Here is a 19641-nt window from a genome sequence, read left to right as displayed (position 1 = left end):
GCTATTGTTTTACTAAACCAAAAGCATCCAGTGCTTATCACGTCAGACTGTCCCACATGACATTGGGATGCCCTGTTTTCAACGTTTTGTGTTTCTCCTTCACTTTCTGTTATTTCAAAAGGGGAAAAAGTCAACTTTCCCTTTCCTAATCTCTCCCTCATTTATTCTTTCATGACACTGTGTTTAGATGAAGACTTTAATTAAAGTTTCATATTTAGTTCTCTGACAGTCATTTGGGCTATTAATTTTGAAAAGAAGGAGGAAGAGAGGCAGGGTGTTTTTATTTTTAGACCATGTTATCTAACTTAGTGATACTAAGCTTTGTTTAATCACCAAGAGTCAGAACACTGAGCTGTCTCTACTCCCTCGTCCATCCTTTTCTTCACACCCTGCATTGCTGAGTTAGCTAGCCAGAGTCGGGGATTGTAACGGGCTGTGGATCATGTATATCTTCACTGCATGAAACTCTTTGATGTCTGATGCTGTTATAGATATACTCATTAGTACAAAGTCCTGGCCAGCTAGGGAGGTACCTGTCACAGATTAACTGAAAATATTGCAGTAGCAGCTCAGCCTTGTTATGGGTCAAATACAGTTTTGTAAAAGAATTTGGAATCTAATCCAATGAATTTAAAACGTTATTTTATGGAAGCATAGCTCAAGATCATTTCTCTCTCCTCCTTGCAGCCAAGGCTGCAATTGGCTACCTGGTAAGAAAGGACTTGTGATATGGCCAGGGATGTATTCTTCAACCAAAATTTGGTACCATTAAGATGGACCCTTTGTCACAGGAACCCCATTTAGTACGAGAGATCTGAATATCTGAAGTTTGAGAACTGTCTACTATATGTCAACTCTTTTGTGTGGAAGAAGCTCTTTACATGTTATGGAAATAGATGTCTGATCTTACTTGATCATATAATAATTCTCTCATGTCACATAGCTATATGAAGTCATTATAAATATTGTTTTTTTCTTTACTTCACGTTTTTGTGAAATGTGGATACAAGGTACTTCTGTGCATCTGGAAATAGCAATTAGTTCTTCTAGGAACATGACTTTATTCATAGAACATCATTTACTTACTGCTGTTTTTGCCCTTACAGATTAGGTTTCTGATTGTAAAGTCCCCAGGTTTGCCTTGTTTTCCTCTATCTCAGCTGGCCGCTTGATTGTTGACCTACAGGGGTATATATTCCAGAGGAATTTTAGCCATCTGGCCATCTGTTCTTTCCTCATTATCTCTAAATAATCTGTTCATTTTTTTTCTGTACTTCCTCCACTGTGTAATCAGTCTTTGCTTTCTTAAATTTATGTTTTTTTTTTTTTTTTTTTGTGGTACGTGGGCCCCTCAATGTTGTGGCCTCTCCCGTTGTGGAGCACAGGCTCCGGATGCGCAGGCTCAGCAGCCATGGTTCACGGGCTCAGCTGCTCCACGGCATGTGGGATCCTCCCGGATGGGGGCACGAACCCGTGTCCCCTGCATTGGCAGGCGGACTCTCAACCACTGCGCCACCAGGGAAGCCCCAAATTTATGGGTTTTGTTGCTGTTGCTGTCTAATCCAGATTTGCAACCCTGCTTAGGTTTTCAATGTTTTTATTTCTGTGCCTTCAGTTCTCACCACAAAGTCAAGTTTTACTGCTAGACATAATGAGAAGTTTAACTCATGCTTTTTCCTGTCTTTCTTGATACTGTTTTCTTAAAAGTCAGTAAATGATTCCATTTGGTCTACGACCTTTTGTTTTGTAAATCATCTCCACTATTTGGACTCAACCATGTTGTCTAGAGTTGGAGTAAATTATTTTTCCAATATTATTCCTTATGAGCTTGTATAATATGGCTTAGTGTCATGTCAAACTCTGTTACTTACGGAAGTAGATGTGACAAAACGATCCATCGGTTTTTGCGGCTGTTGCTTGGTCATAGGCATGTCAATGTATGCTTTCAATTGTACTGTTTTTTCTATTGTAAATGGACATATTTTTTGTTGTTGTTGAAACTCAGATTTTTATTTACCCACTGGGAATTTGTAGAAAAGAGATTAGCCTTTTGCTCCTACACATGTTCTTGTGGGTAGACAGTGAAGGCAGTTTCCACACTGAAAACCATCCAACAGCTTGAAAACATAGAGTCACAGGGATATAACTGTGTTAAATATGGCAAATTTCCTGAACTAAGTAAGAGATATCCTATTTGTCAGCCATGATTTGCCAGCTAACTAGATAGTACTAAGGTTCTAATTTCTGTCTCTAGGATGCAGAAATGCAAACAGAAAACCTTTTTCTCTGTGACTTTAAACTCTTTTTTTTAACATCTTTATTGGAGTATAATTGCTTTACAATGGTGTGTTAGTTTCTGCTTTACAACAAAATGAATCAGTTATATATATACATATGTTCCCATATCTCTTCCCTCTTGCGTCTCCCTCCCTCCCACCCTCCTATCCCACCCCTCCAGGCGGTCACATGCTTTGTGACTTTAAACTCTTAACCCATCTTTTATATGTGTCTAGGTACATTGAGTAGGCAGCATTATAGTATCAATCATCTCTTATTCCATTCCAAATACATTTTGGAGACTATATTTTTAAGATGACATTGTTTTAAGATCACACTGTCATATTGCCTTAAAATTGTTCATCCTATTTATGAAAAAATAGTAACCCTGAAGTAACCGTTTGAGAACGTTGAATATATTTAAGAATTCTGTGTGGTTTTAAAACATTTGCTAAATACCTATCCCAGAAGTTGTTTTTCTGTTGTTAATGTTTATATTTATCACATACTTTATTCAGCAAACTTAAATTTTTTCCAACTTGTATAAAAACATAATCTCTAGAGGTGTTTTTTTTTGTTTGATTTTTTTGCCATTTCCTGGTTATTTCGCTTTTTCTATTAGCCGGGAAAGCATTCTATATAGAAACAAATTCAATCTTAACTTACTTCCAAGTAACTGAAAAAAAATTTTTAAATTGTCCATTTTTATTCTGCTAGTACCCCACTAGAAGAAGGATTTTTTCCAGCTTTAGTGAGATTTAATTGATATATAACATTGTGTAAGTTTACGGTGTACAACATGATGATTTGATACAAGTATATATTGGGAAATGATGACCACCTCACATAGTTACTCTTTTTGTGGTAAGAACAGTTTAAGACTTACTGTCTTAAGCAACTGTCAAGTGTATAATACAGTTTTGTTCACTATAGTCACGATGCTGTATCTTAGATTACCATAACATATTCACCTTATAACTGGAAGTTTGTACCCTTTGACCACATCTCTCCATTTTCCCCACCCCCAGTCCCTGGTAACCTCCATTCTACTCTGTTTCTATGAGTTTAGCTTTTTTAGATTCCTCATATCAGTGAAATTGTACAGTATTTGTCTTTCTGTGTCTGGCCTTCAAGGTACATGCATATTGCCAAAAAAGGCAGGATTTCCTCCTTCTTTCTCATGGCTGAATAATATTCCATTGTATGTATTTTGGAATACTGTCTTATTTTTCATAGAGGCCTTAGAGGTAGTCTTGATAAATGCCTCTTTCTTGGGTGAACAACAGATGTAACCATGGAAATGCTTGATGTGAAGCATGGTATCAGCAAGTGGCATAAACATAGAAAATGCTGACTTGTAATAACAGCTCTAACCAAGGCTCCTTGTGTGGCCTTGAGGAAGTCATGAGAATCCTACCTACCTCTGTTTCTCTTCATACAAGAGCAAGCAGCAGTACTCAATTTGCAGGACTATTGCTTGTGGTTTACTACATGGATTTTGTAAATGTCAGGGGTCATTTAATGCTGAAAGTCCTGTTAAATCCATTAAGAGTTCTATCTATATACATTCAATTCCCCAAAGAAATGATTCATTCAACAAACATTTATTGAAAACTATTACTTGTTAGGCACAGGGCTGAGTACTGCACAGAATACAAAGTTATGGAAGATATGGTCCCTGCCTGACCTTTTAGTATGAAGCTGCTTGTGTTATGTGCCATAAGCCAGGTACAAACGAACCACTAAAAGAGTCCAAGGGAGGAGGGAGGGCTGGGATTATATCCAGCTGTGGTGGTTAAAGAAGTAGTCATGGGAGAGGTACCGTGTGAGATATTCTTGGAAGGAGAGACAGGAGGACATTCCAGGCAGAAAGGACAACCTAAGCAAAGACAGAGGGGAAAAAACTGTAGTGTGGATTTGGGGAGTCGAGTGTTAAGTCAGCCTGGCTGAAGCATAGAGCCTGTGTTGGTAGAGGAGTAGCCTTAAAAGGAAGTGAGGAGCTTGAACTTGATTTTGTAGCGCTGAGGAATCTGACAATTTTGAGTAGAGAAATGGCATCATCAGCCTATGCAAGATGAATGAATATAGCAAAAGAGACTGGCCACAGGGGGACCTCTTAGAAAGCTGCTATTGAAGCTTAGAAAGCTTCATATTGAAGGTATGAAATGATAAGAATTTGAATTAGGGGGTGGCAGTGGGAAGGAGAAGCCAGTGATGGAGTTGAGATGCTGCTCAAGTCAACATGGTTAAGTAAGAGGGGGTTGGTTGAAATACTACTTCCACCTACTGCTATTGTGTTCACCTTAATATCCAATTTCATTGAATTTGAAATGAAGATTTGTCATACTTTTTTTTGGTTTCACATTAGACGGTGTCTTGTTCACCACCACAGCTTTTGTGCGTAGCACACATAGTAAATATTGGGAGCTTGAAAAGCGTTCCCTGAATGAAACATGAGCTTGTTGAATCGCTTTGACAGAGGGAGAACCAATATGGGCTCCCCTGCAAGGTGCCTAGTCATCTCTCCACCTGCATCTGTACTTCTACTCCCAGTTCAGTTTTTACCTAAATATGAATGAAAATTGTATACACCCATGTGCCAACTTTCCTCACTCAACCACATTTTAACCTAGATTTCATGGCCTACAGATTGCTGATTTTTGTGAATTTGATTCTGTCCCTTGGCATTATAGAAATGTTCATTGGCCAAACGCCTTGGATACTCTCCAAATTTAGCATTTGAGTGTTTTTACCCTCTATGTGGATTTTTTAAAAATTTACTGAATGGCCACTGTTACATATTATTTCAAAGTAATTAGTGTGATAATCTAGTAATAGTCAAGCATCATTTTCTGCCTTAAAATATTTGAAATTGAATTTTACAGCAAGTGGCTAGCTTGCAAATAAAGGTATTCTTGGAAGCATGATTAGCACTAATAAGGTCATTCTGAGTCAAGTACCAGGTCATAATCTGCAGAAAAGGGTTTTGTGTAAAAGGTGACTGCCTAATCCAGTAAAAAAATATATTTAAAGTTTAATCAATAATGGTTGCTTCGAATGTACAGTGATATTTAAAAAGTCTGAAGAGTTTCAGCCTAGAAAGGCAAAGGAAAATTCTTAGAGAGAGAGCCTGTGCATTGACTTTTTAAGATAAACTTACCTAGCAATCTGCTTTTTAAAAGAAATGGGAAAGTAATAAGAAATGGGAAACTAATTTCAAGATGGAATTTAAAAAAGGATTTCTAGGCTTATGAGCTGTACCTTGGTATTTGTGCAGTCAGCTCAATCTCTTATACCTTCTCCATCTTCATCTCCATTTGGCATAGTGATTTCTGTTTTTCAGGACAGACATCCTGAGGCCTTGGGTGCAATCCTTAGTAATCGAGATGTGATTCAGGTTTGGGCAACTGACTCTACTTCAAAAATAAGAAAAGTACCTGGACCATTTTAGAAAAATGTTTCAACAAAGAAGGAAACTTAAAATGGTTTTAAGTATTTAGCAGCATTCAGCTGATGTCATTAATAGTTTACAATAATATCCATAATTGTGACTTGCATATTTTAATAGGCAACTGACAGCTAAGACAAAACCAAGACCCTCTTTCACTCTTCCCAAATTCTCAAGGCCTCACTCCGGTGGCACATGACATTTATTCCATCTACGAAATATTGCTGATAAAATGTATTTAATCATATTTCACTATTCCTCCCCCAAATCTCCTATTCTCCTCACTAGAGAAACACTTAAGGAAAAAAATGACATTACTTCCATGCCGGAGATTGTAGAGAAAAAAAGAAGAAATTCGGAGACACCTATTTGAGAAAAGCTTTTCATTCTGAAATACTTCAGCTCCAATAATAATGTATTTGAAGCGAAACCAGAATGAAAGTGTAATGAATAAAGTAACATACTAATGAAGGGGGGGGGGTGATAGAGAAAGTGAGACTCTGCCAGAGAGAGAATTATTTGTGCCATTTTTATCACACATCATAAACTCCTTGGATTTCCTTGAAGCAAAAATGAAGAGCTGTGATTAATTATGGCTCAGAGACGTCTCATTCTCCTCATCAAATTTCTCCTCCTCCTCAATAGCACCTCTAGACCCCTAGTTTAGTCACCTTTGATTTCTACCCCACTGTTTTCCTTTGATTTCTATCCCATAATGTCAAGTGCTAGAGCCCCTCTCAGCAACAGTCCTCAGGCCTCTGCAGTTGCAGAAGAGATAAGATAGGCAAACTCCTTGTGGGCAGGTTCCCTGCCCTATTCATTGTCTTCCATAGTATCCAGCAGTCTCTTTTACAGAGAGGTGCTTATTAACCAGTGTACTTTCTTTTATCAAGCAATAAGAACAATGCAGTTCAATACATTTTCCTCTTTACAGTGGTTGCCAGAAAGCGCAGAGCTACATTTAGGGCCCAGCTGAAGCAATTAACCTTATCTAGATTTTTGAAGTTTTTGATGTAATTATCACCACCTTCCCCATTATATCACTCTTACTCTTTAGGCCCATGATAATGGTGTTTTTGGAAGTGTGTCTTTCCTGTAAGTTGTTTCCAAGCCCTTGTGGAAGAATGGAGTTGTATACCTAGTGAGAGGGCAAGGGAAGGGGCTAATTCTATTTCTGAATTTCTTATTTACAGCTTATTAAGCTATTTGAGGGTTTTTCATTTAGACGTGCCAATGTATTGCAAGCATTATGGTATTGCAAACTGGGGGCTTCAGATTTCAATAGGCTGCCAGTGATAGAAGTAAACCGAGTACTGCTGAGACTATTCTTAATCAGAAAGGAAATGATAACAAATACTTGGAACTCCTTAGCCAGGTATTTATTTTCTTCACAATGAAAAGGACAAAGTGTTGTATGGGATGTCCTGTTTCCTTACTGCATCACTGCAGGGTACAACGGATGAACTTTGTATTTGGTGCTTGCTTTGAGGTTTGGGAGTCTATCAATACTTCACCTTTTGGTTATCCATGTTGAAATGCTGTGGTCAACATTGGGTTGTTTGCTTATTTGATGTGAAAAGTATTTCCCTCCTTTGAGCTTGTCTTTTTTCCAGATATCTTTTTTGGGGGTGAGGAGAAGAGGTAGTACTTTCAAATGAGTGTGGTTTCTGCAGTGAGTAAAGGTATTAATTTATTAGAGAGCCGAGGAGAGTTTACTAGAAAATCCTTTATCTGCTTAAATTTGGGTATGTAGCAAACATTTTGAAAAACACTCTGGGGAGATTTGTAGAGCAAACATAGGCAACATGTAATACAGAGCTCTTATATACTTACCTTTATAACTAATAGCACTACTTTGTACACAGAAAATGAATGTGTTTTCTAGGAGTAGTAGGATAGAATCTTGAGAGGTCCAATCCTTTTTTTGTGTGACCTGGACTGGCCTTCTTTTATACGACTGCTAACATCATTACTGAGGTCAGAGATGTGGAATTAAGATATCAAAACCCCGTCTATATGACCTTTTAGAAACTGATTATCAGCGACATAAGAAAATGCTTAGTAAATAGCTAAATCTATTGTTCCATAAGACAGCCATTCCCACAGTGTTGGGAAAGTGTTGTTGGCTGACTAGCAGCACCACCTTCACCTGGGTACTGGTTAGAAATGCAAATTCTTGGGCCCTACCCAGAACTGCTGAATCAGAAACTTTGAAGGTGAATCTGACAGTCTGTGTTTTACAAAGCCCTCCTGGTGATTCTGATGAACACTCAAGTTTGAGGACCACTGGTTTAGAGAAAACCCTAACAGTCCAAGAGAGTATCAACTAAAGATAATGTTTCTCAGTTTCAGAATTCTCAGCACTCTGGCTTATTGTTTATACTCAGATCTGGTGGAAAGAAAATGACATCTGTTCTGGAAGACTTATATATCTTTGGGAAACTTATATTTCTCTCCCTAGGGAGCACCACAGTGCTTATTAGCTGAGATAAGGCTCCGAGACGTACTGCACGAAAGAGCAGTTTACTTCTGTTACACTCAACATTTCTCACAATTCTTTTACCACAGAAACCCTATTTTTGTGGAGCACATAGAAACTTCCCATTGAACATCTCATCACAGGTAGCTGGACAAGAATAACATTGGTGTGTAGATGTGTGAAACCAAGAAGAAAAAGATTATTTTAATCACTTGTCTCTTGTAACCCTTTGGAAGGATTAGTGACTTTTTTTATACCCCAAAAGGTCTATTGTAGGTGTTACTAGCTGCCACAAGTGGACTTTCAAAGTTTTATATGCAGCAAGTGTGGGGACAAAAAGGGCTTATATATGTATATAACATACATAATATATATTTGTATATAATATATATTTATTATTAGTTCTTTACAATAGAAATACATATTCAATATAATTTTCAGTACAATAAGAATATTCAATGTATAAGTATATATGTTCCAACGTGTTTCACATTTATATGAGTCAATCTTGGCTTCTAAGCAGTTGGGCCTGTTGAGATGAAAAATAAGAAAAATGAAAATCTGTTCAAATAGTTAGAAACAGTTTTATAATGAGATTCATTATTATTTTACCAACTTATAGAAATAATATTCAAAATCCCTTTGCTATAATTAATTACTTGTTAGTATTTTAAGCACCATTAACATCTTCTCTTATAGCCTAAAGCTTGTTTTGCTTTATCCTCCTAACTTACCAGGAAAAAAATGACTTGCTTGATTTCTTTATATCCTTTTAATATGTGTTATAAATAAAATATAACAGCAGTTTTGGCAAAATTAAAATATAAAAAGTACCAACCAAAAAATGTGACGCTCCCAAGTTTTTCATATGATAGAGATTACTTTGAATGTTTTATTCATTACGATTCTAAAGTGAATTTTCATTATGTGAGATCTTAAAGTAAGAAGCTTGTGATGGTAGAGAAGTGCCTCTTGACTAGGTAAACTGGTCTTCTAAGTAGGCACTGGCTTATTGCCAATTGTAAAGGGAGCAATAATTCCTTTCTCTTTTCAGTTATTTGCAAGGATAAGATTAAAGCTTGGATCTGCTTCTTTATCCTCTGCTCTTTCACCTACCATTACTACTGAGTTGTGGGAGCAGCAACTGTAACAATATCTGGTTCTAAGAAGAGAAGTGTCCTTGGTTTTCTAACATTGTATATAAATTCCCTCTCTAGACACATGATAATTTATATTACTCACAAAATCAAGGATTCCTCATATAATAGTGCATTATCTTCTGTGGGGAGGTAAAATGGTAAAACATAATTTGTAATCTATTGAATTTTTTATACTTAATTCACAGCAACAATTTTAGTTCTAACTAACTAATAAAGAAAATAAATATTTTTTTTTTACTGATTTTACTTCCAAAGCATACTAAATTTCACTTTTTCCCTTTATTCTTTCAAAGTACTTATGAAGTATGTAGGGGCAGGAATTATTCGTAGAAAAACTGCTTAACAGAATTGGAAAATAATTTAGCCATGATCTAAAGGTAATTAGAATCCAGGACACTTAAATCCCAGTTTAGCCCTCTTCCTAATAAAATGCTGCATTCGTATTTAGTAAAATACTGCATTCATATTAAAAATTTAGATTTGTTCCTGCTTTGTCTCAGAATAAATGTGTTAGAAGTCAGAGTATGAACTGCCTGCAACCTGATTCCAAACAGCTGATTCATTTCAACATTGGATTTATTTATCATTATTATTTTCCGCATCAAATTGTCTTTAAAAGTATAAGTACCCTTTTGGATTCTACACGTTCAATTGTCTAGTCACTTATATAAGATCTAGGTTCCCTACTACATCATCAGCAAATACCTAGAATATTTTGTCTTTTAAAAGCTGTGGAAAAACCTAAATGCTAAGTTAGAGTGAATAGAATTGATATGTTTACATCATGTTTATATGTTTACCTGATGCATTTACATGTTGATTTGCATTTGAAGTCTTTAGTCTTATTTTGTGAATAATGTTTACTTAACCAAAAATAAATTGACAATATAGAAAAGAAAATAAATAAACATAACTTGTTCACAGGCAGAGTTGAAGCACTGAAAAAGTCAAATCCTAGTTCCCAGGCCCACAAATCATCACCCCATGTTGCACATGGGGTGCATGTGTTTTATACATGCACCCATGTATAAGTTTATATATTTTTATACATTCTCTAGTCATTTAAGTCAAATCCCCACTAAAACTGAGCTTTTGGTGGCGTAGTCTTTTGTGAGATGGTATGTGTGGTGTGTGTGAATCCTTATTTGTCTGTTCTTTGTGGAATGAAATGCTTCAGAAGAACACTTTGTACTTCTTTGTGATAAGGTTGATCTTTTGTCATCGTTTGGGATTTTCTCTGCTTTGTCATAGTGTTGAACCTACAGCACCCAGACATTTATGGTCTGAGTAAACCTGCTTCTAAATGGCACTGCCGTGGTGTTTTTTTTTTTTTAAGATTCTTCTTTTAGAGTGGTAATAATAATAGTCACAAAAAGGCACACAACCAACCCTTTCATTGAGCCCCACTTCCATCTGTTCTCTATGTCCATGGGGTTTTGCAGGACTGTTACTTTTGTCAGGCCATGGTCATTTGTGCTTAAGCTCTTATAACCTGACTCCTGATTCCAGGACACTGCTTCTCCCAGACCAACTGGCAAAATTCTATCATGTAGACATTTGCTAAAAAGCTGTGCTAAGAGATGAGATATATGAGATATATGTACTAATTGTTCTGCTTTGGTTAGGATGAAAGACTTCATAATCCGTTTAAAGCACTTTGAACAGTGCCCAGCACATGGTAAATACACAGTAAAGTTATTCAGGTGGATGTGGTGTAAAAAACATTGGACACTCAGTTATCTTGTCTTATTCGTTTTCAAGTCACCTATGATCCCCAGGTGCTTAACAAAACATCCCACTTGGCATACATTTATCTATTAAATAGTTTCTGGACATACCTAACAGCCAGTTGGTATGCAATCTTTATTATAATCTTAGAAGGAAAATAGTGACCCAACCATTAGAAATATTTGAACGAGCTCATTCCTCAGTTTAGCACACCATGGTGTTGTGAGGCATTAGTGTACGGGTTAGGAATGTGAGCTGCAGACTCAGTCCACCTGGGTTCAAATCACAGCTCTGCGACATTTGTTCTGTTACCTTGAGCGTGTTTCTTCACATCTCTGTGCCTCAGTTCTTCAGTAAAACACTGACTTCCTAGGGTTATATTGTGAAGACTATATGAGGTAATGCATGTAAAGCACTTTGAACAGTGTCTGGCACATGGGAAATATACCTACTATAAAGTCAGTTGTTATTATTATTCAGGTGGTCATGATGTGAAAAAAAAATGCAAACCTGACCACAGCGTTCAATAATTCCCTCAAATGAGTTGTGTCATTATGACTACTTTCATGATATTAATGGAAAATATAATTTTACAAGGGCCTCTACGTGGTCTCTAAATGTGTGTCAACAGTCATCTCATGCCAAGTTACATGAGCTAAACCTGTAGATACAGTTATTCTGTAGCCCACTCATAAATGGTCAGAATTAGTTCACATCTGAAGGGTCATTTGACCTTATATACTAGAGTCTGTAAAACATGAAACAAAACAAAAACGGTTAAATGCTCCAGTTACCTTTAGTAGAAAAATAACTGTGAAATATTGGTACACCGATGTTTTATATGGCCTAGTTTATTTCTCTATCACTTGATCAAATATTTTTCTAGAATAGAATTTGATTTACCTTGTATAAGAGACATATAAACTGGGCTCTTTTTTTTCCCAGAAAGACATGTTTTCTGAAGTTTTCTAATTTTATTCTGATTTTCGGGGAAGGCACAATGAAGCTAGGGATTTGTTTTATTTTTCCTATTTTTCCCCTCACCAGAATAAGGATTCCACTAATTAAAAGGCAGTGATTAGACCTTAGAAACCTTGTTGTGCGTAATATAGAGGGTCTATGGTTTTAAGAAACACTGCATCCTTACAAGTGCACTGTTCACCCACTAACTCTTCTAGCTGCTTAAACTGACTTGCAGAGAACAATTAATAGATTTTTAAAACTAATTAACTTTCGCTGTCCTTTGCTTTACTTTGTTTTAGATTTGGAGATAGGCATTCTTTGGCAGGGGTCATATTTCAACTTCTTCTCTGTAAAGATATGAGACATTTATGGTTGAGGGATTGATTTATTTTAAAATGTAAAACTTCCATTTATCATTCTATCTTCTTTAAACAACCCCATTTCTAGTTACATTGTTTGTGGATGGCCTTGTTTAGTTCTTTAAATACCAGGAACAGTTTCATCATCATCAAATATTAACTGCTCACTGAAAGCAGAAGGTGAGTTTAACAAGGTTGCTATATTTACTAAGACTGAGAGAGGATCATTTTTAAACATATTCTTTAAAAAAGTAGTCTCGGTAGTTTCATCTAGAGCATTGTCAGTTCTGTTCACATCTCTGAAATACATTTTGGATGAAACTTAATATATTTGGTAAATAATCAGGCCAGGCAGAATAGATCTTTATTTTTAAAAGAGAGAATTTATATCAATAAATTGCTTGCTTTTATGTCAGAACAGAAACAAACAGCAACTTGGCCTAATAAAGAATCACTTGGCTAAAAAAAAAACCCCACTTTATTTAAATACACAGTGCATTTGGAGTTTGGAGTTTTCTTTGGAGATTTGTCTGATACTCTAAAATGCCTACAGTTTTAATAACAAGTTAGCATAAAGGTTTCAGTAAGGCTTTTGGTGATAAAAATATATTTATCATTAACGAAATGTAGAGCTAGTCCATGCCTCAGAGCATTTTAATGCAGTCCATGTCACCAAGTAAAGCTTTCTGCTTGGAAATTGCATATTTGGTATTAGTTTGGTAGTTGGGTAGGATTGTGAGAAAAATGCGTATTTTAAAGTGGATACATTTGGCTCCGGCGTTTGAAACATGATTTCTACTTATGAATTTAGCAAGACTCTGTAAACAACCATTTGGTATCATGCTTTTAAATTTCTTTATCTGAAAGAAAACTTATGTCTAGCAAAAAAAAAAAAGGACTGATTTTTATCTCTGTGCCTCTAATTTCAAAAATGCAGAGGTAAATCAATAACTGTATCTGCCCTTTATATAACCTCTGGGTGGAGGGGTACATGGCTGGCTCTAGAGATGTAATTATTTAATTTATTCTTAGCAGCATACTGAGCGTTGCAAAGATAAATTGTTTACATCTGAACAATCATCAGTGCCTTTCTCACCTTTTACTCCCCTTAAGTTTGCAAGATATTTGTCTACATTTAATTCTTCTTTGAAATTTTCTTTTTGCTTGGAGACAGGAAATTTAACTTTGCCAGGTGGAAACCGCAAGGTTTAAGTTTAGTGCACAACTAAGACCCTTAGGAATTGGAGGGATTGCCAAATACATTCCTACTTCCCAAGTTTTAGTGCCGTTAAAACTCACTTGAGACCCTTAAGTCATGGAAAACCTAAGGTAACTGGCATGGTTTCAAGGGATAGAAGTCACAGTGTAGGAAAGCCAGTTAGACAGAGAAGGCTTGAAGTTGTGATTTCAGAAGTTACCTGACTGAAGCGTTCAAACAAAAGAAGAAAGGCCCGGCAGCCATTTGGAAAGCTCTGGCAGAACTTACAACTTTGGCAAGGAGCGCTGGGAAGCTGACTGTGGGATCTTTCTTTGTAGCCATCATAGGAAAAATCTACATCTTGTTAGCTGTGCAGAGATCGAGTATGGGCAGGAGTGTTCAATGTCATTTCAACGGACGATCCAGTTCCTTGGAGTTCACTGTATGCCATGGGGCTTGCTTTGAGCTTTAGTAGGAGGGAGTTGAATTAAATCAGTATTTTCATAACGATTCTCTAACGAGATATGTTAAAAGGTATTTTATGGAAAAAAAAAAAAGAGGCATGGTTTCTGCGATTGAACTGTGTTTCAGTTAACAGAAGTCAGCAGGTTTCTTTACTCTAGGACATGTGAGAGGGAACCTTTAGTATGCTCCGGTGGACTGTTAATCTCCAAGGGGGGAATAGAGGGTACCATTCGTTACAAGTATTTCACCAGGAAGCTCAGTTTCTGAGGCTCCTCTCTTGGGAATAGTGGTCTGTGGTACACAGACTGAAGGATCTCTAAGAGCCTTTCCAGCTTTAATGTTTCCATGACATGTTGTCTATAACATATAAGCTTCCCCAGTGAAGTACAATTTCATTCTCTCTGACCTTACTAATTCTGACTCTTTGATAATTCCAACAAAGGAGACTGCAATCTTAATAAAAAATAAATTCAGGATTGTGTCTAATAACTGATTCCTAAATGTTCACCATTGCCACTTTTGTGATATACCTGTTCTGTCATCTGGGGCTGTTATGGATTGCCATTTTTGCTGAGTATATTATTTTGTTCATTAGCATTAACCATGCCCCTCTACATCTCCCTCTCTTTTAATATGAGTAATCAAGGGTTGACTGAAAAAGACATCTATGCAAATAATGGCTATTCATGCCATTTTTTGCAGGTTTTGAATATGTATCTGCATCGATCTTATGTGTGCATGTGGAAACATAATACTTAAGCAGATGTTTTCCTGGGCTTTAATGGATGACTTTTGCTTGAATTTAAGAATACCACGGACAGGACTGAAGAAATTAAGGTTAACCTGTCCTCCTCTCCCTCCCCCCACTAACAAAAACCTTAAAAACATAAAAGCCTCATCTTCCTGTAATAATTCATATGTTCAAAAATGTATATGAATTTAGAGTCAGGAGTTCCGGCATGGTGGTCGCTCACCACACCCTCCCCCATCCCAGTTTAAAGGAGGAGCTCCGGCAGGCAGGCATCAAAGTCATTTGAATATACAGTTGCGCCACGGTGGTTGGGAAAGTGGACTGGCTGACTGGGTAGGGAGACGTGCGAAGCTTTTGGTGGGAGGAGCCAGGGGATAAAAAATTGCTTTCTCCAACAGTCAACTTCCTTAAATTCCTTGCAGCTGGTCAGGTAAGCTGGGGCTGAGAGTGCCTTCTGCTTCGCTCCGGGCAACTGAAGGCCTAGTAGAGCCTGGGCTGATTGCATAGAGGGGGCTGCTTATGACCTTAAGGTAACGGGATGAAAATGGGTTTTTGAGGATTTGACTTTATTTAGCTCAACTCACAAGGGTGGAGAATAGATAGGGAGAGGGTTGCCGTATAATATTTTGTATGGGGCATACTTATCCTAAAAAATTAGTCCTCGTTCATTTGAAATTCAAATTTGATTGGGAGTCCTGTGTTTTCATTTGATAAATCTGGCAACCCTAGATAGGATCCCAGGCAGAAGCCCTAGCTGGGAAGAAAGGGTGCAAGCAGCCGGCATCCTTTTTGTCCTGGTTCCAAATCGCTGTGGTTAGTGACTGGATGGGGTGTCCGGAGAAGGAAGCCGCGAGAACCCTGGGAGCCAGAGATTTGACTGCCTAAGGGCCAAGGGAGAGACCCCTTTATGTTGTTTTGTAACAAAGCCTATGTAGTAAGTAGCTTCTTGAAGTTGCATGATTTTGTGTATTTGTTTTCTTGGAGTAACATTCAATGTCATTCTTTTTTTCTTTCCTTTTTTTCTGTATTTTAATGACATTTTACACTGGCAGCCATCAGCTACTTTAAAGACAGCGTCCGTGAATCCTTAGCATTGGAAACGCCTTCTGACTTTCGGTAACTCGGCACCAGTGTGCTTCAGTTGTCTTTGGGTTTTAATTTGATTCTGGTTGGCTGTTTTGTAAACAGAGATCATACATTCCTGAGGAGCATATTATTGAACAGATATCCAGTTAATATTTTTCTCAAGCAGTTGAAGGTATTTGATTAGACCAGAGGGGAAAAACTGGGGGGTGGGCAGGAAGCAGATCTGGGGTATTGGGGAGGCAGGCTTGGTTTCACTATGGCCGCAACTATGATTTTTGGTGTTATTTGTTCTTCAAAAAATTTTCAAGCTAATGATTATTTGAAAATAAATGTTTAATGTGAATGCAGCTGAACATGGGTCTTAAAGCGCAGCGGGAACATTTTTCTTGTAAGAAGTCAGCATATGCGATAGAGATGCACAAGAAGGCTCCACTCCATGTGATTATCCTGAAGCCACCTTTGTCTCAGTGGCTTCAGGGAATTTGACTTGCAGCTGGTTAGAGAAATGCAGGGTGGGGATGGAGCAGTTGAAGAAGGCAGTTTATTCTAAGCTGACCCTAGAAATGCAGTGCTCCCCTTGGGCAGGCCCAGGTGCTGATTAGATGTGAATCTGCTGCAGGTTCCTTTATTCTGCTCTGTGGGCCCCTATATCCTGGGGGTTCTTGTGACCACAGACCCCTGGGAATTAGACCAGGGTTTGTGTCTGTGCCTCATGGGTTCCTAACATTTCTGATTCAGTTATACTGAATTACCAGGATTTTTCAGCCATGATGATCACACACACCCCAGAGTATATATTCATAGAAAAAAAATTGTTACGAAGTAGCTATTTTCTGGACCTGAATAGAATAACGGTTCATTTGCAACAGAAAACCAGGAACAGCCTCAGTCGTATGTTGCCTCTTGTTCTCTTCTTGGAGGAAGAAGAAAGAACTTAGGAAAGGAAATGGCGAGAGAAGCAATTAGGCCTCTAAGGCCGACTTAGTGTGATGCCCTATGAAATTATTCTCACAAAGTTTATTCATTCATTCAGCAAACTTTTATGGAGTGGTCACTATTCCCCAGGCACAGAAACAGACCTGGAGGTTCAAAGATGAGTAAGATATAGTCCTGCCTTTAGACAAACTCAAGGTGGAATGGGGAGATAGGCATGCAAACAATGTATCAATGTACACAGTGATAAGTGCTATGATAAAAGGGAGTACAAGATGCAGCTGGAGACACAAACGAGGGAGAGGGAGAGGGAAGTGGGGGTGGGGTGGGGAGAGGGGTTCAGGAAGATCTTTACAGAGAAAGAGTCATTTGAAGTGAAAATCCATATTGGGTAGTGAGTCTGCAAACTTGGCTTCTGTCCTTACTGAGCTGCTTGTTAATTAGGACAAGCCATCTCATCAATTTGGCCTTCACTTTCTCTGTAAGATAAAAGTGCACAGATGTTCCTTAAAATCCGGTTCAGCCCTAAATGTTCCGATTCTGGTAATCAGGTTATCTTAGCGGGCTGCTGCAGAGAACAATGGTGTGATTGTTGAGCCTACTCCTCCCTTCATCTTTTGGAGGTCACCACTTGCAAGATTTCTTGAGGCAGATAGGCGAGAAAATTCTTCTGCCCTCCTTCCAGCTTCTTACCTATTCAGACTTGGTGTCTGGTTTGCACCGAAGTCATTGCCCTGTGTATGTGTATATGGGATGTCAAGAAAGCAGAGTTCATGAGTTTGGGATTAGCAGATGCAAACTGTATGTAGGATGGATAAACGACGAGATCCTGCTGTACAGCACAGGGCGCTATATTCAATATCCTGTGGTAAACCGTAATGGAAAAGAGTATGAAAAAGAATGTATACATATGTATAACTGAGTCACTTTGCTGTACAGCAGAAATTAACATGACAGTGTAAATCAACTATACTTCAATAAAATGTAAAAAAAGGAAGGCAGAGTGCAGCAGAGATGCAGTGCTGACTGCAGTGGGGGAGTGCTTGGCTGGCTCATTCATTTTGCCTTCAATAAACTCAGGAAATGGTTTAATAAAGACTTTTTTAAAAGGATTTTTTGTCTGCATCCCAAATTTAAATTAAAAGTTGTATGCAAGATTTTAAGGATGCTTTTTGTGCGTATATGTCAATATTCATAGATGGTACAATACTGGAGGATATCCATTTTTATAAAGACAGAACTCTAAGAGGAAGAAAGTGGGAAGTTTGCCTTTACTATACTGATACCTGGCTAATACTCAGTTTATGTTCATGTTGCCTCACTTTTAGCCATTTCAGATTGTTCCTAGCCCTTAATAGGTCCGTGATGGTTGTAGGAACCAGGCAACCTACTACGTATCATTTGTAATTCTAAAATTACTGTTACTTCCTCTGAGAAGCCATGTCTATGCATATGTAAGTACGTTTCAGTGGGGCAGTATAATCAAGAGGATTTTTCATTTAACACATGATCATTAAAATGAAATAATTTTTTTCATAGAAATCAAATCATCTCTTCATTGCCTTTATTTAACATTTAACTTTTAACTCTTGATAGTCTAGCAGAGCAGTGAGATGTCGTTGAAAAAGTAATCCAGTTACCACTGTATTTGAGAGCTTCCCCCCGCCCCCCATAATTCCTAATGTATTTGAAGAAGCAAGTCATTCTGCAAACAGCTGTTCCTGTTAATATACTGGTGATTGACAAAGGGTAATTTTCAGCTTCCTGGGGTCCTTTTCTTATTCTGATGGATGGTAGAGCTTTCTCTCATGAACATAAAAAAGTACACTTCACAGGGGTTTTCTACCACCAAGTGCCCGGGAAGTCTTGTCTCTGACAGACTCTCGCCCTCATAACTCCCAAGACTTGGGTGGGATTTGAATCTCTACAATGCTGCTTTTCTCTTTCACTCAAGTACTCTTTGTGCTCATTTGTGAAAAGCCTGAAGGTAGGAAAAAGGAAATAGATTGAATTTGGGAGGTTTTATGAATGCTCTGCAACTTTTTCCTTTGTCTGTCATCAACTTTTTGATGTATTTCAGAAATTTCATTGGTCATTTATTCCCCTGCTGCTTTTCGGGTGCTTTTTCAAAGAGAGTAGATGGGAAAGGGGAGCGGGAAGCTTCATAGATATACTAGTGCTTATTTCAGCAGAGAGTCACTTTCCCATTGAATCACCTTGCTATTTTCTTGACTCCGTATCACAGTGAAAAACCCAATGAGGCCAAAGGAAATGGAAAAGGAGTGAAATTGAGGCAAGCCTAAATGAGCTTGCACTCTAATCTCTTCAATGCTTTAATTTTGTGTGTCTGTGGAGGGGAGGGAGAGAGGTTTACACATCTTGACCAGCCTTAGCTGCTGTTTTTAGGATAGAGCCAGCTCTACCAGTGGATGGCAATTTTCACAGGTACGACATTTAGAGTCGTTTATGACATGGTGTCCTACTTTGCACTGAGCACATGGCAACTCTGAACCTGTGGGTCTAGAAGGAGGGCTTGGACAACATTGACTTGGCTTGGGAAACACAATGGGTGATTTTTTTCAGCGCAAGATGGTTTCTGGGCTGTTACAGACCTGATGTGATAGGGAGTCTTGTGGCCCATTCAAGAGTGCTTAGCTGGCCTCAGGAAAACATTGGAACCTTTCTACTCCATAGTCTCTGGTTTTCCAAAGGACAAAAACAATAAGTGATTACATACTGTGCTGGGCAGATCCCTCCTCAGCCTCCACCCCATCCCATTCATACTTGCTTACCA

General features: G+C 38.0%; 1 protein-coding gene across 6 annotated transcripts in view; it reads left to right on the top strand.

Moving 5' to 3' along the window:
- Positions 1-19641, top strand: part of MBNL3 (muscleblind like splicing regulator 3) — a 70917-nt gene that overhangs the window by 13814 nt on the left and 37462 nt on the right. The window contains exon 1 of one of the 6 annotated variants that reach the window (XM_082865365.1): positions 15269-15358. The exons of 4 other annotated variants lie outside the window; for them this stretch is intronic. The gene's annotated coding sequence lies outside the window, so the exon portion shown is untranslated. Of the gene's footprint in view, positions 1-15268; positions 15359-15384; positions 15945-19641 lie in introns of those variants that run through there. One more of the 6 variants, XM_082865366.1, reaches the window with a different exon arrangement.

This window comes from Leucopleurus acutus (genome assembly GCF_964270905.1).
Source record: "Leucopleurus acutus genome assembly, chromosome: X".
Lineage (NCBI taxonomy): Eukaryota > Metazoa > Chordata > Mammalia > Artiodactyla > Delphinidae > Leucopleurus > Leucopleurus acutus.
Note: the sequence above shows the minus strand (reverse complement) of the source record. Positions and strands in the feature narration are given on the sequence as shown.